The sequence below is a fragment of the Mobula birostris genome, chromosome 22 (assembly GCF_030028105.1).
Source record: "Mobula birostris isolate sMobBir1 chromosome 22, sMobBir1.hap1, whole genome shotgun sequence".
Taxonomy (NCBI): domain Eukaryota; kingdom Metazoa; phylum Chordata; class Chondrichthyes; order Myliobatiformes; family Myliobatidae; genus Mobula; species Mobula birostris.
The window spans coordinates 20,364,649-20,389,369 of record NC_092391.1 but is presented as its reverse complement, the minus strand read 5'-3'; the positions used below and the strand labels follow the sequence as shown (position 1 = coordinate 20,389,369).

The 24,721-nt window shown below is 43.6% G+C and overlaps 1 protein-coding gene across 3 annotated transcripts in view; it reads right to left on the bottom strand.

Annotated features, from left to right (window-relative positions):
- Positions 1-24,572, bottom strand: part of st6galnac6 (ST6 (alpha-N-acetyl-neuraminyl-2,3-beta-galactosyl-1,3)-N-acetylgalactosaminide alpha-2,6-sialyltransferase 6) — a 44,011-nt gene extending 19,439 nt beyond the window's left edge. The window contains exons 1-2 of one of the 3 annotated variants that reach the window (XM_072240268.1): positions 24,430-24,572; positions 14,773-14,985 (exon numbers count right to left, since the gene is read on the bottom strand). The gene's annotated coding sequence lies outside the window, so the exon portion shown is untranslated. Of the gene's footprint in view, positions 1-8,198; positions 8,243-14,772; positions 14,986-24,429 lie in introns of those variants that run through there. The other 2 variants (XM_072240267.1, XM_072240269.1) reach the window with 2 other exon arrangements.
- Between the last annotated feature and the right edge of the window lie 149 nt (positions 24,573-24,721).

Sequence of the window (24,721 nt, the reverse complement as noted above, 5' to 3'; positions counted from 1 at the left end):
ATACAGTGTATTGCCTTCATCAATTGTGGGATTGAGTTTAAGAGCTGAGAGGTAATGTTGCAGCTATATAGGACCCTGGTCAGACCCCACTTGAAGTACTGTGCTCAGTTCCCGTCGCCCCACTACAGGAAGGATGTGGAAACCATAGAAAGGGTGCAAAGGAGATTTACAAGGATGTTGCCTGGATTGGGGAGCATGCCTTATGAGAATAGGTTGAGTGAACTCGGCCTTTTCTCTTTGGAGCGACGGAGGATGAGAGGTGACTTGATAGAGATGTATAAGATGATGAGAGGCATTGATCATGTGGATAGTCAGAGGCTTTTTCCCCGGGGATGAAATGGTTGCCACAAGAGGACACAGGTTTTAAGGTGCTGGGGAGTAGGTACAGAGGAGATGTCAGGGGTAAGTTTTTTTTTTACGCAAAGAGTGGTGAGTGCGTGGAATTGGCTGCCAGCAACGGTGGTGGAGGCGGATACGATAGGGTCTTTTAAGAGACTTTTGGATAGGTACATGGAGATTAGAAATATAGAGGGCTATGGGTAAGCCTAGTAATTTCCAAGGTAAGGACATGTTCGGCACAACTTTGTGGGCCAAAGGGCCTGTTTTCTATGTTTCTGTATTATTTTATTTCACTGTGTTGTACTATACTGTGTGCAGATTTATTTTCCAGGATAGCCTGCTCAAGTTCATGCTTTAAACTGTTGGGGCAGACTGATCGTAACAACAAGCATGCTCACACACAAGTGCATGCACACCATTCCTTTAACACAAGTACAACAAAACCAACAGCAGCACACCAGTATACATCTCTAATGTACAAAAACTAAAAATCCAGCTTCTTAGCCAGCTCAAAGTAGGTTCCGTTTCTTTGTCAGACTACCCGAATGTTTTATCACACACTCTGAAACCTGTACTGAATCCAACTAAGGCACAACTGTCCTGACCAGTAGTTCAGCATCGCCAGTAGGTTAATTTACATGATTATCTTGGATCTGATCAGTTAAATTCAAGCAACTGTCTCTTGTTATGCAAACTTCTATCTTGGTTTCCAAACTCTCAGAATGAGATCACTTTGCAAAGTTAGCTAAGAACATGATATTACTCATTTTGTTTGAAAACTTGTTCCTTCTCTGGTGTTAAGAGTGACATTTTGACCTAGTTCTATGATTATGCCAAACTTTGTTGACAACATGCTTGAGTCTTTTCAGTCTTCATTATGAGTTCTGCGGACATGTGCTCTCTGGAGTTATGTGATGTTATTTAGAAATACAAATAGTTGGTCAAGTAAACAAAAAAAAGGCCAGTGAGCGGCAGTTCTGAAGGTGAAAACGCCTTGTTAATGAGAGAGGTCAGAGGAGAATGGCCAGACTGGCTCAAGCTGACAGGAAGTGAACAGTAACTGAAATAACCACCCACTACAACAGTGGTGCAAACAAAAGAGCATCTCTGAATATATAGTACGATGAACCTTTAAGTGGATGTGCTACAAAAGCAGAAGACCACAGACGTACACTCAATAGCCACTTTATCACGTACGGAAGATACCGAATAAAGCCTGTCCAATCAGGGTAAGAATATGAACCCACATATACAGAGGAGAAAAGAATGTTCATGCTTAACATGAACTACAGGTACATGGTGGAAGTTGCATTTCACCAGCCTTAAACAAACAGCTACAGCGAGAAGCTCACGGGGATGGTATCAAAATAAACAACCAAGTGAAAAATCACATACCTGCTGCCCAAGCATTGTTGCAAAAGCCCCAGTGACACTTCTGGACCCATGCAGAGACATGCTGTCCTTGCATGCATGTACTGAAAGCATACATCCTTTATCAAGAACCCCCGCCATCCAGGCCATGCCCTCTTCTCACTGCTGCCATTGGGAAGGAGGTACAGAATCCCTCAGTCCTACAACACCAGGTTCAAGAACAGTTATGACCCTTCAACCATCAGGTTCATAAACCAGTGTGGAAACTTCACTCACAACACTGCACTGATCACTGAATGCAATCTTGGGACTCACTTTTAATAACTCTACAACTCCTGTTCTCATTTTGATTTACTTATTTTATTTATTAATATTACTTTTTTAATGTTTGTCTTCTTTTGCACATTGGTTGTCAGTGTGTTTAGGTTTTGATTGTATTTCGCTGTTCTGTGAATACCTGCAAGGGTATGAATCTCAGGGTGGTATACGGTGACATATATGTATTTTGATAATAAATTCACTTCTGAGACCACAAACATTCTCAATTGTTCAAATACACTTTCACTTTTGCAAAGCTGTGATTAATACACCTTCACATTCACAGTGACCAATGACAAGCAGATGTTTCTGAATAACTATTAAAGTTCAATCTGATTAATTAATTAATTGACATACAGCACGGATTAAGCCCTTCTGTCCCTGTGAGCCACACCACCAAGTAACCCCCAATTTAACCCTAGCCTAGTCACGGGACAATTTACGATGTTCAATTAACCTTCCAACCGGTACATCTTTGGACTGTGGGAGGAAACTAGGGGTTCACAAGGCGAATTTACAAACTCTTCCAGGCAGCTGCAGGAATTGAACCTGGCTCGCTGGAATAGTAAAGCGTTGTGCTAACCACTACGCCCAATAGGAATACTCACTCTTGGTAAACAATATCCAACCTGCAGCAACAACATGGAGTCAGTCTTAGGTGGATAACAATTCACATCCAGGTATAGAATTCCACTAGTCACGAGGGAAGGTTGACAGTGGAAAACTATGAAAAGTTACCATGGGTACTGGGATACTCAGCACAACACTGAACAAGTATTACTTATAATGTTGTATCTGCCTTACCCCACCCACATGCCCACCTTGCCCCAGTTTACCAACCTCCAAGTCATTAGGTATATTTAAAATGGAGATTGATAGATTCTTGATCAGGAAGGGCATCAAAGGTTACAGGGAGAAAGCAGGAGAATGGGGTTCCGAAGGCTAATAAATCAGCCATGATGGAATGGTGGAGCAGACCCAAAGTGTCGAATGGCCTAATTCTGCTCCTGTGTCTCATGGTCCTCGCCTACAAATATAAGCTAAAGCAGCGCGCGCAGCTCTACACTGAAATGATATTGTTTCTGTTAAATAGGGGCTGTGGACAATTCTGATTTGATGAAGACAGACGTGAGAAGCAGAGGAACGTCTGGAGAAATTTCTGAAATGCCCGGTTCACTGCTGTTCTTACTGTGTGATCGAGAATCTCTGGAGGGTAGGCCCCAAAATCCCTGGCTTTGCCTGCTGCTGGCGACCGAGGCGGAGGTCGAAGCATTCGGATAGAGGTGGTGCTCGGTACTTGGTGTCGGAGGGCTGATCAGAGCTCGAAGTTTTCGGACGACTCAGAGTCGGACTGTGGTCAGGCATAGCAGGGAGAGTTTTCTTCCGTCTGTGTGAGATGTGGGACTTTCGAGAAACTTTGAACTTTTTTACTGTGCCATTGACTGTTCTTCATCAAGTTATGGTATTGTTGCACTGTTGTAACTATATGTTATAATTATGTGGTTTTGTTAGTTTTTCAGTCTTGGTCTGTCCTGTGTTTTTGTGCTATCACACCGGAGGAATTTTGTATCATTTCTTAACGCATGCATTACTAAATGACAATAAAAGAGGACTACGTGTCCTCATAATCTAAACTCTGACGAGGCAAATATATTTTGTTCACAGGGAAATGTGGTCACAGGCATGCAACATTGCCAACAAAAATAACAGTGCCACATGCTGGACGTTCTTATCCTTTGCAATTTAAAGAATCCAATCTGTTGGAATGGCCACTGACATGGGTGCCATTTGTCTAAATCCCACCTCTACACGACCTTGGAATAAAACAAACTGGTGACATACAAAAAGACAATTTGATTTTTTTTAAAAGCTGAAGTCTGCTTTGTCATCAGATTTGGCCATGCTGCATTTGGGCTCTGGCTGTAGGATCTTAGGAGCTGTGATCCACTCCTTTGCAAAGTCAGGAGAGCAGAATTACTACTTCTGTCAAGTAAAGTCTTCCATTGGAATAGATCTGCCCATAAATGGGCAATTCCTGAGCACCAGTTTTCTCTATTGAGAGCTGACCGAGAGAGATGGGGATCTTAATGTTCTTTCTGTACAATTGTTTAAAATAGTTTTCAAAACAGTTCAGAAGTGATTTTATTTGCATGTAAAAAGTTAACTTAAACAGAAATTGTGACACCCGATAGCCCTAGTGTGGTGCTTCTGTTTGTTGGTACACCCAACTACAAGCTAAAACACTGCCTTGTCTGGTATCTTGTATCAAAGTGGTTGTCGTTATATGTTTTGTGTGGTAGTGTAGTGGGCAGTGCTTGTCGCTCTCATTTTCAGCTTCCACCACTGGCTGGCAGTCTTGTAAAACGGCGAGTTGAACGTGTAAGTCTCTCCCTGCCTCTCCAACCGCAAGCCTCACGTAGTGCTTCCTTGGTGGCACCACGCGGAAACTGAACCCCTTGTGGACCCAGGCTGAACTACAGAGGATGGGGAGGAGGTCTGGCCCCTGCACATGTAGCACACAGGTCCACCGGCATGTGGACACACCCTGGTGCTTGTGAACCACATCCCCAGCTATGGATAAATAGCCCCACTGCCTTGTGGGCAGCCTCGGGAGAGATGAAGGCTACAGGAGTAAACGCAGACAGCAAATCCGGAGTGGAGCCCCTAAGGCAGCTGGACGTCATTGAACATCCTCCTGGCAGCTCCTGCAGCCAAGCTGGTGCCGAGCGTATCGCTTCACAAGCTTTCCTTTGGACTACACCAATGAGGCTGGGAGGGGGATCTTGACGACTGGGCATCTCAGGATCTCCATACCTTCTGCCCAGGCTTGTGATGATCATCACCCATTGTCCTTTGAGACAGACGGATACCAACCAACCAGGTACAACACTTCCTGGCACAACTGCATGGCTTGAAAGAATGCGGAAAAGAGAGAGAAGAAAAAAATCAGCAAACTATGCAGTAACAAAACTGCCATACAGCTCAGGAGAAAGCCCCATTTCTTTATAGCACTGTCCTCAATATCTATGTTGGCTCACAGAGCAATTCTATTCCATCACCGTGCTCTTTGTGATATATTCCCAATCCCGCCTCCAGATTCTACCACTCATTTACAGTACACTAGGAATAATTTACAGTGATCAATTTACCTGTCAATCTATAGGTTCTCTTTGATGTCGGAGCTCCTCAAGGGAAACCATGAGGCTATGGCAGAATGTACCAACTCCACTCACAGTCGGCGGTAGTGGTCGTGATGGAGCCCAGGTCACTGGAACCGAGAGGCCGCAGATCTGCTAAGTGCGCCTCTGTATCGTCTGTATAAGGATTGAAGACTGTGCATCGTCCTTTACTTCAAGTTTTAAACTAGTCACAAAATCACACGCACAGCAGGCTGAACCAGAATCTGAGCCACAATCTCTTACAATCCTGTACTTAACTCCCACTTCCACCCCTCCCCCATCTTCCTTGCAATTTCCTTTTGAAAGTTTTTATTCAATCTTTTTTATACTAGTGGCTGCCAGCCTGGGGCCCAAAGACCCTTCGGTTAATGGTCCATGGCATAGCTGGGAACACAACAAAGCCTGCAGATGCTGGAGATCCAAAGCAATACACACAAAATGCTGGAGGAACTCAGCAGGTCAGGCAGCATCTGTGGCAAAAGGGTGAATAGTCGACACTTCGGGTCGAGACCCTTCATCAGGGCTCACAAAGGGTCGACAGTTTACTTTTTTCCACAGATGCTGCCTGACCCGCAGAGTTCTTCCAACATTTTGAGAAAGTTGGGAACCCCCATTTTAGACCATGTGTACCAGGCCATACTAAATTGCTCTGCAAAATAAATTTTTATTGTCACTCCAGCAATGCTCTTAAACCTGATCTCCGATTATTAGCAACAATTATTCACTCCAACAAAAATCCTCACAATATAATTTAATTCCCATGCAGTAGGCTTCAACATTTCTAGACTAAAAATATGAAGACTACCAAGGTAAAGAAGAGCCTGGAAAAATAACAAAATTATTTATGTAGCATAAAGTATCAGGTCCTGTGGAGAGAGTCACTCACAGTCTATGACTTTACTACAGCAACATTACCCCATTAACAAATCTGCAAATTACTCCCTGGAACCCAGCACCCCTTCAGATGTTGCTCCCAACACAGCAGTTCTGCATCGAGCATTTATGATCTGTCCCATTCTCAGAGTCAGCTACAGAACTGAATAAAGGCTAGAAAAGACAAACAAAATGCCAGTAAATAAATAAAAGGAGCACCTACAAAAGTAAACAGAGGCATCCGCAAATAGAGTCATAGTCAGAGAAAACTACAGCACAGAAACAGGCCCTTCGTTCCATCTAGTCCATGCCGGAACCATGTAAACTGCCTAGTCCCATCGACCTGCAACGGGACCATACCCCTACCATACATGCATCTATCCAAACTTCGCTTAAACGTTAAAATCGAATCAAGCTCGCATGCACGACTTGCGCTGGCAACTCATCTCAAACTTTCACGACCCTCTAAATGAAGTTTCTCCTTATATTCCCCTGAAAAATTTCACTTTTCACCCTTAACCCATGACCTTTGGTTGTAGTCCCACCTACCCTCAGTGGAAAAAGCCTGCTTACAGTTACCCTAGCTATACCCCTCCATTTTATATACACTATCAAATCTCCTCTCAGTCTTCCAGGTTACAAGGAATACAGTCCTAACCTATTCAATCCTCCCTTACAACTCAGGTCCTCCAGACCCGGCAACATCCTTGTAAATTTTCTCTGTAATCTTTCAACCTTACTTATATCTTTCCTGCAGGTAGGTGACCAAAACTCGACAAATGTGTGAGCATGAAGTTGATAAATATATACAGCTCTTCCATTCCTGAGTATGGAAATGGACTGTTATCTAATGGCAAAGAAAGGCCACAGATACACTTAGGGCAGCAATCAATATCCTAAATTAGTCATTTCCAGTTCAATGCATTCTCTTTTGCAGAAGTGTACGAAAATGAACCAGACTATTCACAGCCTCAACATTACAAAGAATTCTGAGAATAGTCTCAGACCACATAATGGAGCCATTAGCATGATTGCCCAACTTCAACTGCATCATGGTACCCATTTCCGCCTCTGCCTCGGTTCACTTCTTGCTAAAGCTCTGATGCACACGATTGTTTTCTGTAGGTGTTACTCTCATCTGCAACAGGCAGCCTTTGTTTTACCCTCCAACAGCTTACAATTTTGCCGGCCACCTCCTATCCTGGACCGGTTTCCAATGAACCATCATGTCAACCTTCACAAACTCTAAGGAAAGCAATGCTTAGTTTGAAACTTCCAAACCTGCCACCTTTGTTTCTAAGGAACTCACCCCCCAGTACCTCCAACCTCCTTCAAGACACCTGGTTCCCTCCATTTTTTTTTTAGCTCAATCAAAAATAAATTGCCTCACCGTTGGTGGCTATGCCGTCAGCTGCTAAAGCTGGAAGTTCTGGAATGTCCTCATTAAATCTACTCATCCTTTGCCATCTCAAGGTAAGCCTGCCTTTTTGACCAGCATTTTGAATTACCTATCCTGTTTGGGTGGCAGGGTGGAGAGAGGCCTCTGCCAAAGAAGGTGTAAGGTGCTCCTCCCCTCCGCTAACCTGCAGGTCATCCTTGGGCAAGATGTAGCGCCTGCTCAACCCCCCGACCAGGGTCACGTAAAGCCATGGGAGCAGGTGGTGGATGGTCATATGAGCAGCTGGTGCATATCACAATTACTGGTTATGCATTCACCCCACCAAAGCAAAGCAATCTCTGAAGTGTATTCATAATGGCTGGGGGTCACCCGTCTTGTAAAGACACTGCACAGAAGATGGCAATGGTAAACTGCTTCAGTAGAAAAATTTGCCAAGAACAATCATGGTCAAAGACTGTGATTGCCCATGTCATATGACATGCACATAATAATGACAATTCTGCTTTATATGTGAGGGGGTATTAAATCTTTGTTTGGTTACTCTCCTATGAATTACTTTGAGGAGGCTTACAGAAGGCAGGGTGGGATACATAGAAGATTCTTGGTTTTAGTCATACTCAGGCCCCATCCCTCAACTACATTTCCGGTATATTGACAACTGAATTGGTGGTACTTCCTGCACTCATACAAAACTTTAAAATGTTCCACCCTGCTCTCACCTTCACATGGTCTATTTTTGACTCTTTCATTCCCTGGATCACTCGTCTCCATTACAGGGGGTATGGTAGCCACAAACATCCATTGCAAGCCAACATATTCCAAGGGTTTTGGCCCGAAGCGTCGACTGTACTCTTCCATCGATGCTGCCTGGCCCGTTGAGTTCCTCCAGCATTTTGTGTCTGTTGAACATACTCCAGTTATTTTGACAATATTTATCTCCCACCCTGCTTCCTGCAAAGACTGCACTGCATTCTTGCCGACCTTTTCTTGTTGAACTTGTTCCAATGACCAGGTGGCTCTGAGCAGCTTTCTTTTTCCCTGAATAGTGATTTCCCCTCTCCCATAGGTGACAAAGCTGTTAAGCACATATCATTGATTTCCTGCACTTCCACTCTCAACGCCTCTTTCTGAGCAGAACAAATAAAGTGTTCCCTTGGCCCCTCACCTTCTATCCCAGTGGCAAAAACGTGCAGGGCTGGATGGCTAATTTCTGTGCTACACAGCTCCAGTTCTCAAAACCCTCCGAGACATGGGGGAAAAAAAAACAATCGCGTCTTAAATGGGCAACCCCTGATTTTTAATGAGTGATCCTCTGTTCAAATTTTCTCAAAAGAGACCCTCCCCTCACTCATCCTAGCACGACAGCTCAGGATCTTGTATGTCCAGTCAAGGTACCGCTTACTCTTCCACATCCAGCAGATACAAGCCTAGGCGATCCAACAGTTCCTTATGAGACAATCCACCCATTCCAGGTTATCAGTTGGGCAATCTCACAGCTTTCAATGCATATACATCCTTTCTTAAGTACTGAAACCAATACAATACAATACAAAGGAATCCCAATGTTGACTCAACAATGCCCTTTATAACTGCAGCATAACCTCATGATTTACTCTCACGTCTAATTTCACTGAAAATAAACAATAATCTGTTATCTTTTCTATTTGTTTTAGCTATATCATCCTTTTGCAACTACAGCTTTACTATCTCTCACCATTTATATAGTATGCTTCTCTTATTTTCCTTCTGCTATAATGGCAAAATTCCTACATTATACTCTGCTTTCCAGATCTTTGTTCACTCACCATATTCCTTTGTAGTCAACTTAATTCTATTTCACAACATACTTTCCTACCCAGGTTTGCATCATCAGCATACATGGCAATCATAACTTCAGTCCTTTCATCCAGGTCATTTATATAAAGCAGTGATTCCCAAAATGGGTGATATCAATTTATATTGCTTCAGTATTCACTACAGAAAGGGATCTTGGCGGTTGTAGGGATGACCTACAGCTGATTGAAAAGCTTGAGCATATAGACATGAAGAAAGAGGATGTGGTGGAGCTTTTGGAAAGCGTCAAGTAGGATAAGTCTCCGAGACAGAACGAGATGTACCCCAAGCTACTGTGGGAGGCGAGGGAGGAGATTGCTAAGCCTCTGGCAATGATCTTTGCATCATCAGTGGGGACGGAAGAGGTTCTGGAGGATTGGAGGGTTGCAGATGTTGTTTCCTTATTCAAGAAAGAGAGTAGAGATAGCCCAGAAAATTATAGACCAGTGAGTCTTACTTCAGTGGTTGGTAAGTTGATGGAAAAGATCTTGAGGGGCAGGATTTATGAACATTTGGAGAGGCATAAAATTATTAGGGATAGCCAGCATGGCTTTGTCAAAGGCAGGTCGTGCTTTACGAGCCTGATTGAATTTTTTGAGGATGTGACTAAACATCTTGATGAAGGTAGAGCAGTAGACATAGTGTATATGGATTTCAGCAAGGCATTTGATAAGGTACCCCATGCAAGGCTTATTGAGAAACTAAGGAGGCATGGGATCCAAAGAGGACATTGCTTTGGTGATCCAGAATTGGCTTGCCCACAGAAGGCAAAGAGTGGTTGTAGATGGGTCGTATTCTGCATGGTGGTCAGTGACCAGTGGTGTGCCTCAGGGATCTGTTCTTGGACCTTTTCTCTTTGTGATTTTTATAAATGACCTGGATGAGGAAGTGGAGGGATGGGTTAGTAAATTTATTGATGACGAAGGTTGGGAGTGTTGTGGATAGACTGGAGGAATGTCAGAGGTTACAGCAGGACATCGATGAGAAGTGGCAGATAGAATCATACCAGATAAATGTGAGGCTGTTAATCTTGGTAAGTCAATTATGATGACAGAATAGAGTATTAATGGCAAGATTCTTGGCAGTGTGGAGGTATAAAGGGATCTTGGGGTCAGAGTCCATAGGACACTCAAAGCTGCTGCGCAGGTTGACTCTGTGGTTAAGTAGGCATATGGTGCATTGGCCTTCATCAACCATGGGATTGAGTTTAAGAGCTGAGGGGTAATGTTGCAGCTATATAGGACCCTGGTCAGACCCCACTTGGAGTATTGTGCTCAGTTCTGGTCACCTCACTACAGGAAGGATGTGGAGACTATAGAAAGGGTGCAGAGGAGATTGACAAGGATGTTGCCTGGATTGGGGAGCATGCCTTATGAAAACAGGTTGAGTGAACTTGGCCTTTTCTCCTTGGAGCATCAGAGGATGAGAGGTGACCTGATAAAGGTGTATATCTACGCTGATTTTTTTGGTTCCAAGGCTCTTAAAGTGACTGATGTGAAAGCTGTAGATATTTCTTCAAATGGGACAGGAAGTGAATTGTTGAGGTGGTATTATCAGCTGGTCTCACAGGGCCTTCATGTGCTTCTGATTGATGGTTCTGAGATTCTCAATACAACCATAACACTTAGGAGTAGAATTAGGCTATTTGGCCCACCAAGTTTGCTCCACTATTCTGTAACCTTTGATGCCCTTTTGAGCAGTTTTGGGCTCCTATACCTAAAAAACAATGTACTGGCAATAAAGAGAATCCCAAGGAAGTTCATGAAAATGATCACGGGAAAGGAAGTGTTAATTTATGAGGAAATTTCGATGGCTTTGGAACAGTACTCACTGGAATTTAGAAGAACAAGGGTAGGGGTGGATCTCATTGAAACCTACTGAATATTGAAAGGCCTAGTTGATGTGGAGAGGATGTTTCTAATACTGGGAAGAGTCTAGGACCAGAGAGCACAGACTCAGAATAGAAGCACGTTTCTTTAAAACAGAGATTAGGAGAAATTTCTTTAGCCAGAAAATGGTGAATCAGTGGAATTCATTGCCACAGATGACTGCAGAGGCGAAGTCATTGGAGGTTGATAGTTCCTTGATTAGTAAGGGGTCTCTTCTAGAGAAGGTTACAGCGAGAAGGCAGGAGAATGAAGTTGAGAGGGAAAATAAATCAGCTATAATCAAATGGTGGAGCAGACTCAATGGGCCAAATAACCTAATTCTGCTTCTGTGTCTTATTGTCTTTAGAGCAAAACTTCACCTGTGAATCCACAGCAAGTTTAGAATCACCAGATCTTGCTGTTTCCCTTGCCATTACAGGTTCTGCTGATTTTAATTGGCATCAAAACCTACACATAGTCTAAACTACAAAGTATGACAGAAGTCACTGTAACCTGCCAGGTTTCTGCACACCTTTTCAAATTCAAGAGGCACATAGCGCAGAGCACAACCAGGGAGATGAGCACTCTGCCTCTACTAGCACAGCTCAGGTATGGGCAGAGCCCAAGTCAGAGCTAATTATCTAATAAACATCTGACTGCACTGCAGATGGTTAGTCTAATAGCGGTGTTATATTTCTTTTACACTACACAGAGTGCCAAACCATGAATATTTGGATAGTGCACAAGTGTAGTTCTCAGTTACAAGATCCCTTTTCATCCTGCTTTGATGGATATATTTGAATTCTGTCCAGATTAAGGCCTAGTACCTTCTATGATTATCTCTGCAAGTCTGCTGGGATAGTTGAAGGCCCAATGTCTGCGTGTTGGATGCAGGGCAAAGAATATAGTCTGTCTTGGGGTTAGAGCGTTCTGTACGAGTGTGGGTGGGAGGAACAGGGACTTGCTTTGCTGAACATTGTGGGCATGCAATGTGGCACTGGAATGTGTGGGTGTGTTGGTTGTTAATGCAAGCATCACATTTAATTGTATGTTTCAATGTACGTGTGATAAATAAACTTGAATCTTCACTCTCGAGTTGATTTATTGCCAAGACAGTGCAGCCAAGGTAGGGGGTTGGCTAAGAATAAACAATCTATATAATACTAAAACTCTATGATATGTCTGACTGTCTGATTGTGACTCTAATTAGCGCAAATGGTGCATTACAGCGGCACTTTTTTTGGCTAAATCGAATTAAAATGCGCTAACTTACAGAATGCAGGCAAAGTTCAGGGTTATATATTCGTATAAAATTGCTCATTCGCAAAAATCAACAGGCTTCCTTTTAACCCGAGAGGCGATCCGCCACCATAGAAATTGGGACGCGACAGCCGCACGCATGCGCATGACCAGCCTCAGCAGTGACACCTACCAGAGCAAAAAGGCAGGGCAGCTCTATTTCGAGTGGTTACATTCTGCTAATCACCATCAGCATGTGCAGGATTGGGACAGATCTAACTGCCACCCATCAATAAGAGATAATTAAATCTTACTGTAATGACATACTTCGAGACACCCATAAAACCCTTTGCTGCAGTCAAAGGACAGCGATGACTATATCACGTCCATTTAGGAGAGCACCAACCATATCATCAACAATAATCAGCATCCTTTGGTGTCACTGCTTCATATCTTCTATCCAGCGTTAGGGTAAAAAAAAATGGTCAGCCTAATTATGCCGCATGGTCAAGAGATGACACCAAACGTCGTCGGGAAGCGGCAAGGAAAGGGAGAGAACAAGAATCGGCTGAGGCCAGGGCTGCAGGATCAAAGAGTCAGGACAAAAAAAGATGAGAGAAGAAGAGACAGAGGAGGAGAGGCATGCACATCTCCAGGATCAGAGACAAACAACAAACAGCAGAAGAGATGAAGAGACGGGGGATGAAAGGACTGTACGTCTCCAGAAGGGTGGCAGATAAACCAGAAATGATGCCATCACAAGTGTCCTTCATTAAATGAGGAGCAGCTATATTTGCTTTGCTATGTGTCGTTCTTCTTTAATAAACTGAGGTTTTCTACTTCAGTTTCCAAAGCAAAGTGATACCAATAGCATTCAGGAAAATTTAATGTTCATTCTGGTCACATCAGACTGCACTACCCTTCTCTCAAAGGGTGCCCCAACGGGTCACCCCATTGTCTAGTTATTTACTAAAATACAAACTTACAAGGAAACTATTGCTTTCAGTGCTTGAAAAACTCAGGTTCCTGATGCTTTTATCTTAATGAAAAGTTTTTCTGTACTATTACACTGAAGGTCCGTCCTGAGTTTGTATTTATTCATATAAAAGACACCTTTCGTTGCCATGCTTTGAGTAGACTATTTGGCACATCAACTTCAGCAATGCAGACACAAGAGAGACTGCAGATGCTGGAGATCTTGAACAACATACACAAAATGCTGGAGGAACTCCGATGGTCAGGCAACATCTACTTTGCTGAGTTCCTCCAGCATTTTGTATGTCTTGCTCATGAACGCAGAGCTTTCCTATTTCTCACTTCTTCACCCGCAATCCTAAATCAGGTAGAAGATAAAATCATTCTGACGCATCCCAAGAGTCCTGATGCATTCCCCAATCCCAGCCACGGAATGATTCAATTTCATCTGCTTCTCCTTGGATACAGAAACCTCAAAGCTCTCAGCTTACTGGCTGAGAGTGAGAGAGATGGTTCTATCTGTTTATCAAGACACTGCTTAGAGCTTTTAAATTCTTTGGATACCAGATGAATTCTGCAAATTTAATTATCAAGCACGCCTTCAGTTCTGGCATCCATGCTTTGGACAAATTAGATTGGATCAAGTTAGAATTTGGTTAGACTATCTGCAACAATCTCCATCACCAATTCCATATCAGTGCCATAACCCACTTTTTGAATAAAGAAATTACTTCAGAAAATTGTACAAAATTAGTCGAACTTGCCTTATCACAGGTAGGATCAAAATATGGCATTTAATTTAAAAGTTAAAAGCAATTGTGACAAACAGATTAAAAATCGACATATTTTGTGCTGTAGCACACCGCTACTTCTACAATGCGCCTTCACTCCTCTCCAGGTTCGTTTGGTAACAACACCCTCCTGCACTGTTGCCTTTGCAGATGGAACTAGACTGCTCTTGCAGGGAGAATGAGCACGTTGGGTCAAATTGCTTCCATCCACACAGCATGGATTCAACATTTGCCACAAGGTAGCACGGCTTAATTTTGTTTAATCAGAAATATACAATTATGTCCCATAAATGTTGCTTTGATTCACCCCAAAACCCGAAGTCAGATCACAATATGCACTTCCGAACCTATGGCCCTCCACTGGTGATGCTGACCCTCACCTGCTAATCCAGTAGCTGAACATTCACCAGACAATCCTTGCCCCTCAACCCCAATCATCACCCAAAAACACACACTCCAACACGTGCAGCCCCATCTCAACCCTGACCTTGACCCCCATGCACACCCCGCCTCCCAATTCCCAGAAAGTTATCACACACAATTGGTCCTGCCTTACCATTCAGCACTACTGAACCACTTTTACTTACTTAATGCCCGCCATGCCTGGGCAGCGATGAAGGTCCTCCATCCTTGGCACTGCTCAGGGCTTCCTTCATCATGCCAGTAACTCCCTTTCAGTTTTCTCTACTGTCAGCCATGCAAGTCCCAGATGGAGACTCAGGAATACCGTAGAAGGAATTCTTCACTGCTGTTTCCTTAACAGTTCTGTTTGACCAGTCAGGGTTGTTAGCCTTCTGAACCTGAAGAACCAGAGGATCACTCTTTATCTGGCCTCTACCCTTTGATCTGTTTGACATGGGTGACCCTACCAAGAGCCAAAGCATAAAGCCCTGACTCCAGCCAGCATAGCTCTCCAGGTCCAGGTCATGCAAGCCTCCAAACCATGCTAAGGTCATGGTCCCCTTGGAGGACTGAATCACTTTGAAGTACTTAAAATTGAAGGCAGTAAATCCACCCTCACATCAAGGAACAACTGGCAATGGAAATTGAGTGCATCCATTATCCTGACCAGATCAATGGGAAGGCAATCAAACAGAAACAAGACCAGGAATTAACATTGTCTTGGCTTCAGAGAGATGACGTTGTATGAAATTCAATAAATCGGGTAAGTGGATGAGTGAAAAAACGAGAGTTATCCTAGTGCCCTGCCAACTGCAGCCTGCATTTTTATCTAGCAGCTTCAACACAACTTTTAACTTTAAGATTGCTCCACATGTACAATAATCCAACAAAAATTTGACGTATAGCCAGCCACAAAGGAAAATACAGGACAAATGATCAAACGCTTGATCACAGAGTAATTTTTCTACCTTGAGTGTTCTTGGAGTCTGTGATATGCTATCCAAAGAGGTGATGGAGGCAAAAACTCTCACAACATTTAAGCATCTAGAATCACACGTTACCGTCGGTAAAATCCTACAAAAAGGTGTTGGATTCAGCCCAGTACGTCATGGGTAAGGCTCTCCCAGCCATTGAGCACATCTACATGAAACACTGGTGTAGGAGAGCAGTGGCCATCAAAGATTCTCACCACCCAGGCCTTGTTCTTTTCTCACTGCTGCCATCAGGTAGAAGGAACAAGAGCCTCAGGACTCGCACCACCAGGTTCAAGAACAGTTACTACCCCTCAACCATCAGGCCCTTGAACAAAATGGGATAACTACACTCACTTGCCCATCATTGAGATGTTCCCACAACCAATGATCTCACTTTAAGGACTCTTATCTTGTTATCTCATGTTCTCATTATTTTTTGCTACTTATTTATATTTGCATTTGCACAGTTTGTTGTCTTCTGCACTCTACTTGACCTTTCATTGAATCTTGTTACAGATTTGCTGCATATGCCTCTAGAAAAAGAACCTCAGGGTTGTATGTGTATGTACTCCGATAACGAAATTTACTTTGAACTTTAAATAGGATTAGTGTAGATAAGTGACATGGACATGGTGGGTCAGAGGGAATCATCACATGACTAAATTCTGGAAGATTGCAACCAGTGCATCCACCATCTCTGTAGACACTTTATTAATTCAAGATTCAAGGTTGTTTAACATCATTTCCAGTACACAAGTATAAAGGAGAACAAAATTATTGTTCAATTGCAGCACAATAAAAGATAAAGAACACAATAAATAAAAAACAATAAATATAAATGCATAAGATAGATTGAATGCATGTTCACAAAGTGATGCTAGGTGATGCTAAATCAGGATGCCTGTACAGAAGGTGACTCTGACAGGAAATGATAAAGTAGTGGTGGTGGGGGGTGTGGACATGTTGATCAGTCTTACTGCTTGGGGAAAGTCGTGGCTTTTGAGTAATACACTGGGACTTAGGGAATCAGGTCCCAGGTACTCCTCAGCATTGTTTGCCCAAAGACGATTATTAAGGAATTTGAAAACAAGGATGAGTATTTTGAAATCATGGTATTGCTGGATCAAAGTCACCTTTAAGGCAACAAACAGGGGCCAGGCATAAATCAGGATTTCCTGTGCATAAAGATAAAGGTTGCATTTTTCTGGGTGACCCTTTCCCTAGGAGTCATCAGCAAAAACAGAATTGGTCCTTTAAGGGCTGTTGCACCAATGAGTACACATCAACACAAAGTCACGGAATCAGAGTAATACAGCATTAGAAACAGGTCCCTCAGCCCTGCAGGTCCATGTGGACCACAGCATCCTCCTCGTCAGTCCCAGTTACCTGTGTTCAGTCCATGACCCAAGGTCTTCCCCTCCAGGTACCTACTCAAATGCCTCTTAAATGTTGCAAGTGTATCCACCTCGATCACTACCTCAGGCAGCTCACTCAAGGGACTCAGCTCTCTGTGGAAAAAGTTACCCCTCAGGTCTATTAAATCTCCCCCTTCTTATATTGTATCTGTGCTCTCTCTTTTTGGAATCCCCAAATGTGACCATCCAACTCAAAACTTTATAAACTTCTTTGAGGTCCCTCTCTTGCTCTATGCTCCAAGGAATAAAGATCCAGCATGGGCAACCTCACCATTAAACTCAGGCCCTCTATTCCAGGCAGCATCCTTGTAAACCTCTTCCGCACCCTCTCCTACTTGACAGCCTCTTTCCTATAACAGGGTGATCAATACTGTACGCAGTACTCCAAGTCTCACCAACGGCTTACATAACTGCAACATACTGTCACTATTCATAGACTCAATGCCCTGACTGATGAAGGCCAGCATTTCTACACCACCTTATCTACTTGTGCGGCAACCTTCAGCGAACTGAGCACTCATACTCCCAAGGTCCCTCTGTTCCACAACCCTGCCACTCACTCAATACGTCCTACTCTTGTTTGAATGTCAAAATACATTAACCTATGCTTACTTAAGTTGAAATCCACCTGCCATTCCTCAGCTCATCTCCCTAACTATTCACAATTGAGAGAGGGGGAAGACCTACCAGGGGAAGCTGTAGTGACCGGGTCCCTGGCTCTGTGGCTCAGAAGGCAAGTGGGGGAGAAGAAGAGTGCAGCAGTGATAGGGGATTCTATAATTAGAGCAGAAAACAGATTCTGTTATCGTTTAAGAGATACCCGAATGGTATGTTGCCTCCCACATGCCAGAGTCAGGAATATCTTGGATCAGGTCCACAGCATTCTAAAGGCAGCCGGAAATTGCAGTACATGTTGTTACCAATGACATGGGTAGGAAAAGGGAGGAGGCTGAAGAGAGAATATCATGAGTTAGGCAGAAAGCGAAAAACAGGATCTCCAGTGTAGTAATCTAAATTGCTGCCTGTGCCACATGCCAGCCAGGGTAAGAATAGGATGAATACACAGCTGAAGAACTGGTGCAGTGGGCAGGTTAATTTCTGGATCATTGGGATCTCTTCTGGGGAAGGTACGACCTGTACAAAAACGACAGGTTACGCCTGAACCCAAAGGGACCAATATCCTTGCAGGCAGGTTTGCCAGAGCTGTCGGAGAGGGTTTAAACTAATTTGGCAGGGGGATGGGAACCAAAGTGACAGAGCTGAGGATGGGCAGTGGGTATACAAGTAGATGCAGTGTGTAGTGAGACTGTGAGGAAGAACAGACAGATGATAGGGCAAAACTGCAGTCAGTGGAATGAGTTAAAAGTGTAACAGGGGGCCAAAAGCAAAAACGGTGATGAATACACAACTGGTGTTATATTTGAATGTACACAGTATTTATAAAGTAGATGATCTTGTCACGCAGTTGGGGGTTGCCAAGTATGATGTTGTGGGCATCACTGAGTCAGGACTGAAATTAGGTCATAGTTAGATCATGGGAGCTTAGCAGTCATGGAAACAAATTGTATTGAAAATACAGCCAGCTAGACAAAATGGGTGGGGTGCCTCTATTGGTTTAAAAAAGATAAATCAAATTCTTAGAAACAGGTGACAATGGGCCAGCTGGTGGTGCAATGACATTGGTGCTGGACCCGGTAGCGGAGGTTCCCGGGTTCGAAATCAGTCGGGTCCACTCCCGAGTACGCTTTCTATCCGTGCCAGGTTGAATGTCGAGATCGCAACTCGACCTCGTAAAATAAAGGGAAAAATACTGCGAAAATGTCTGTGTGAGGAGTGGCGTGCCCCACAGTCTCTCTCTCTCACTCTGCGCCTTGTAAAAAAAAGCCATGAAAAAGACATCATCAAGGACGCACGCACACGCAGACACACACACACACAGACGCGCACGCACGCAGGAAGGCACACACCAAAAAAGAAAAGAAAGAAAGAAAGAATCAGGTGACAAAGGATCAGAAGATGTAGAATCCTCGTGGGGAGGGTAAAAATACTGCAAGGGTAAAAAGACCCTGATGGGAGTTATATACAGACCTCCAAAGTAGCCAACATTGGACTACAAATTACAACAGGAGATAGAAAATGTACAGAAAAAGGGCAATGCTGCAATAATCTTGGGGGAATTCAATATGTAGGTACTTTGGGAAAATCTGGTTGGTGCTTGATCCCAAAAGAGGGAATTTGTAGCATGCCTATGAGATAGCTTTTTAGAGCAGTTTATGGGCGAGCCCACCAGGGAATGGCAATTCTGGATTGGGAATTATGTATTGATTTGGATTTGATTAGGAAGCTTAAGATAAAGGAAGCTGTAAGAGACAGTAATATAATGAATTCACCCTGCAGTTGAGGAGAAGCTAAAATCAGTTTAGTCAGTATTATAGTGGAGTAAAGGGAATTACAGAGGCATGAGAGAGGAGCTGGCCGAAGTTAATTGGAATTGGACATCAGCAGGGAGGACTGCTGAAAAGCAATGACTGGTGTTTCTGGGGGAAAATTGGAAGGGACAGGTTAGATACATTCCAAAGATTAAGTATTCTAAATGGAGAATAAGGCAACTGTGGCTGACAAAGTCAGTCAGAGACAGCATAAAACCAAAAGAGAGAGCATATAAAAGAGCAAAAATCAGTGGGAAAGTAGAGGATTGCGAAGCTTTTAAAAACCCACAGAAAGCCATAAAGAGAAAAGTTTAAATATGGAGGTATCAAATAATATAAAAGATAAAAAAACATTTTTCAGATATATGAAGTGTAAAAGAGAGACGAGTAGATATTAGACAGCTGAAAATGACACTGGAGGGGTAGTAATGGGGACAAAGAAATGGTGGATGAACTGATTAAATATTATGCATCAGTTTTCACTGTGGAAGACACTAGCAAAATGCCAGAAACGTGAGTGTCAAGGGGTAGAAATGAGTGTTACTAAAATTACTAAGAAGGTATAGTGCTTGGGAAGCTGAAAGATCTGTGGGCAGGCAAGTGACCTGAACTGACCAGATGGACTATGTCTCAAGGTTCCAAAAGGGGGCACTTAAGCGATCATGAAGGCATTAGTAATGATCTTTCAAAATTAATAGGTTCTGGAATGGTTCCTGAGGACTGGAAAATTACAAACATTATTCAACTCTTTAAAAAGGGAGGGAGGCAGTAGATAATTATAGGTCAGCAACACACATAAAAGTTGCTGGTGACATCTCTAGGAAGAGGTATAGTCTACGCTTCAGGCCGAGACCCTTCATCAAGATCTGCAGATTTCTTCATGTTTGCATAATTATAGGTCAGTTAGCTTGACTTCAGTGGTTGGAAAGATTTGGGAATCTATTATTAAGAATGAGCTTTCAGGGTCCTTGCAGGCACATGTAAAATAGGCCAAAGTCAGTATGGCGTTCCAAAGGGGAAATCTTGCCTGACAAATCTGTTGGAATTCTTTGTGGAAGTAACAAACAGGATAGACAAAGGAAAGTCAGTGGATGTTGTTTATTTGGATTTTCAGAAGGCCTTTGCCAAGCTACCACACATGAGGCTGCTTAGAAAATGAAGAGCCTATGGTATTAAGCGAAATATACCAGAATGGATAGAAGATTAGATGACTGGCAAGAGGCAAAGAGTGGGAATAAAGGGACCTTTTCTGATGGGTGCCAGCGACTAGTGGTGTGCTACAGGGCTCAGTATTGGGACTGCTTTACACGATGTATGTCAATGATTTGGATGAAGGAATGGATGGCTTTGTGGCCAAGTTTGCAGAGGGTAAGTGGAAGGGCAAGTTGCTTTGAGGAAACAGACTGGGAGAATGGGTAAAAAAAAAAGTGGCAGACGGGATATAATGTAGTGAAGAGCATGCACATGTACTTCGGCAGAAGGAATAAACGTGTGGACTGTTTTGTAAATGGGGAGAAAATTTTTAAAAATTGAGGAGCAGAGGGCTTGGGAGTCCTCATGAAGGATTCCCTAAAGTTTCATTTGCAGGTTGAGTCGGTAGTAAGGAAGGCAAATGCACTGTTGGCATTCATTTCAAGAGGACTAAAATACAAAAGCAAGGATGTAATGCTGAGGGTTTATAATGCATTTGTCAGATCGCACTTGGAGTATTGTGAACAGTTTGGGCCCCCTATCTAAGAAAAGGCCTGTTGACATTGGAGATAGTCCAGAGGAGATTCACGAGATTGATACCAGGAATGAAAAGGTTAACATACGAGAAGCATTTGATGGCTGGGAGGAGGGGATCTCACTGAAATCTACTGAATATTGAAAGGGCTGGCTAAAGTGGACGTAGAGAGGATGTTTCCTTTCATAGGGGAGTCTAGGACCAGAGGGCACAGTCTCAGAATTGAGAGATGTCCACTTAGAATGGAGATGAGGAAAATTTCCTTTAGCCAGAGGGTGACAAATCTGTGGAATTCTTTGCCACACACAGTCGTGCAGGCCAAGTTCTTGATGGGACACAGCATGTAAGTTTACAGGGAGAGGGGCTGGGGAGGGGGAAGAAAGGATCGGCCACGATTGAATGGAGGAGCAGACTTGACGGGCCAAATGGCCTAATTCTGCTCCTATGTTTTATGGTCTACAAGAACCTCTCCAATTTCTTCCCTGGCCTCACAGGTCTGGAACCGCATTTGGTCAGGCCCTAGGAATTTGTCTGCTTTAATTTGTATTCTGTGATATGCATATGGTCCAAGACCTCACTACCTGTTGCCCTCATTGCTTTGGCTTTCATGATATTCTCATTAGTAAACACTGAGGAGAACTAGACATTAAAATTCTTGGCCATTTCCTATTGCTCTACAAATAGGTGACCTTAATGCCCTTCAAGGGGATCCAGTCTCGGCCAAGTCATCTTTTTACTATTAACATAACTAGGGATTAACTTTAACCTAGACTGCCAAATCCATCTAATAGCCTCTTTTTTTCCCCCTCCAGATTTCCCTCTTACATCGGTTCTTAAACTCTATGTTTGTCGAGGGACTCACTCATACCCAATTGCCTAAATGTGATGGACGCTTCCTTCTTGTTCCTGACCACAGCCTCGATAGCAGTGACTAGTGGGGTACCGCAAGGCTCAGTGCTGGGACCCCAGTTGTTTACAATATATATTAATGACTTGGATGAGGGAATTAAATGCAGCATCTCCAAGTTTGCAGATGACACGAAGCTGGGCGGCAGTGTTAGCTGTGAGGGGGATGCTAAGAGGATGCAGGGTGACTTGGATAGGTTGGGTGAGTGGGCAAATTCATGGCAGATGCAATTTAATGTGGATAAATGTGAAGTTATCCACTTTGGTGGCAAAAACAGGAAAACAGATTATTATCTGAATGGTGGCCGATTAGGAAAAGGGGAGGTGCAACGAGACCTGGGTGTCATTATACACCAGTCATTGAAAGTGGGCATGCAGGTACAGCAGGCGGTGAAAAAGGCGAATGGTATGCTGGCATTTATAGCAAGAGGATTCGAGTACAGGAGCAGGGAGGTACTACTGCAGTTGTACAAGGCCTTGGTGAGACCACACCTGGAGTATTGTGTGCAGATTTGGTCCCTAATCTGAGGAAAGACATCCTTGCCATAGAGGGAGTACAAAGAAGGTTCACCAGATTGATTCCTGGGATGGCAGGACTTTCATATGAAGAAAGACTGGATGAACTAGGCTTGTACTCGTTGGAATTTAGAAGATTGAGGGGGGATCTGATTGAAACGTATAAAATCCTAAAGGGATTGGACAGGCTAGATGCAGGAAGATTGTTCCCGATGTTGGGGAAGTCCAGAATGAGGGGTCACAGTTTGAGGATAAGGGGGAAGCCTTTTAGGACTGAGATTAGGAAAAACTTCTTCACACAGAGAGTGGTGAATCTGTAGAATTCTCTGCCACAGGAAACTGTTGAGGCCAGTTCATTGGCTAAATTTAAGAGGAAGTTAGATATGGCCCTTGTGGCTACGGGGATCAGGGGGTATGGAGGGAAGGCTGGTGCAGGGTTCTGAGTTGGATGATCAGCCATGATCATAATAAATGGCGGTGCAGGCTCGAAGGGCCGAATGGCCTACTCCTGCACCTATTTTCTATGTTTCTATCTCTCATACGCCAAGGTTTCCTGAGCTACCTTTCACCCAAATGGAACATGAACACCCTGGATTCTTGATATGACTCTTTCAAAAGCTTCCCATGTACCAATTGTTCCTTTGCCTTTAAAGAGTCACCCAGCCAGCTCCAGCTAGATCCTGCCTAATGCCCTCAAAGTTGGCCCTGCTCCAGTTTAACTTTAGTACTTTAAAGCAGTGAACCTGTTCTGCTTTTTACCGTATTTATTTTAAAGACAACAGAATTGTGGTCACTGAATCCAGCTGCCTCTTCAGCATGGCTCATAAATAAGAATACAAAGAGAGTAGGCCACTTGATCTTGCCTCACCGTTCAATAAAATTGTGGCCTCACTGTAAGGTTTCTTATTGCAAGGTGGTTTGAGAGATTTTAAAGCATGAAGGGGTGCATTCTCAATGCAAAATTTCATAGAATGACAAATGGCTTGAATATTTGAATAGAAATCTTTATCTTTCACCAACTAACAAACATGTTTGTGAACAAGTGAAATTGAGGGGGGGGGCATGATGCCAAGGTTTGCTGTTCAGAAATTGATGCCCACGGGAGAATTACATTTTACAAGCACAAACCATTTATTATGGGCTGAATGTGAAAGTTCTTCCTCCCCCTCAATGTTCACACTTTAACTCTTTCTTCCCCAAAATCTTAAAAAATGTTGAACTCATGCTCAAATTGAAAAAAAAAACTGTTGGTAATAGATACCTGAAATGAAATCAGAAAATACTGGAAATATTCAGCAAGTCAGGTAGCAGCGTTGGAGAGAAAAAGTGAAATAAACCCCTCCGGGATGAAAATCCTGAAACAGCAGAAGCCAAAATTCTGAGATAAAGTTCTGATGAAAGGGTCTTTAAACTGAAAGGATAACTATTTCTCTTTCCCCGATACTTCCTGCTTTGCTGAGTGTATCCAGTAATTTGATTTTAAATTAGAAAACAAGGATAAATCAGGGCTGAGGGTGGGGAAGACAAACAAAAACTGTCAGTGACTAGATAGAGAACAAGGGAGACTAAATGAAGCAAATGGTGGCACCAACCTCACCAGCATTTTCTTTGGAAGCAAGGATTCAGGACCAAGTTAATAACATTGGGAAATAAAAATAGGATGAACAAGTAAACCAAAACCAATACCAATTTCACACCACAACTTAGTCCATATTAACCCCTGAGGGCAAGGACTACAGTTATTTTCCTTTGCCAACTCGGCTCCCGTTTGAGAACATCGAAAACCCAACTCAGGGCTTGCCCTCCCTTCCAAGCACCACGCAGCATGCCAAAACCGTCCAAGCTGCCGTCTAAACCGCCCGCATCGGCTGCTCACCATGGCGAGCGGATCACCTGCGCAGCGCTCCCTCAGCCGCAGCCGAGCTGCCTTCTCGCCAGTCCCCGAAACCGCTTGGTGACGGCACATACCCCTTTCACCAGTGTCCCACTCCGCTTCCCCCAGCCAGTGACTCACGGAGATTCCCCCAACCCCGGCCGCAGAAGGCGAGTCACTACGCCGCACAGCCGCATTTCTCCCCCGTTCCCGTGACCGCGCTTCGGCCGGCTACCCGGGCGCGCGCCCGCCTTCGTGCACGGCCATGATCCTGCCTGTCGCGGCACCGCAACGG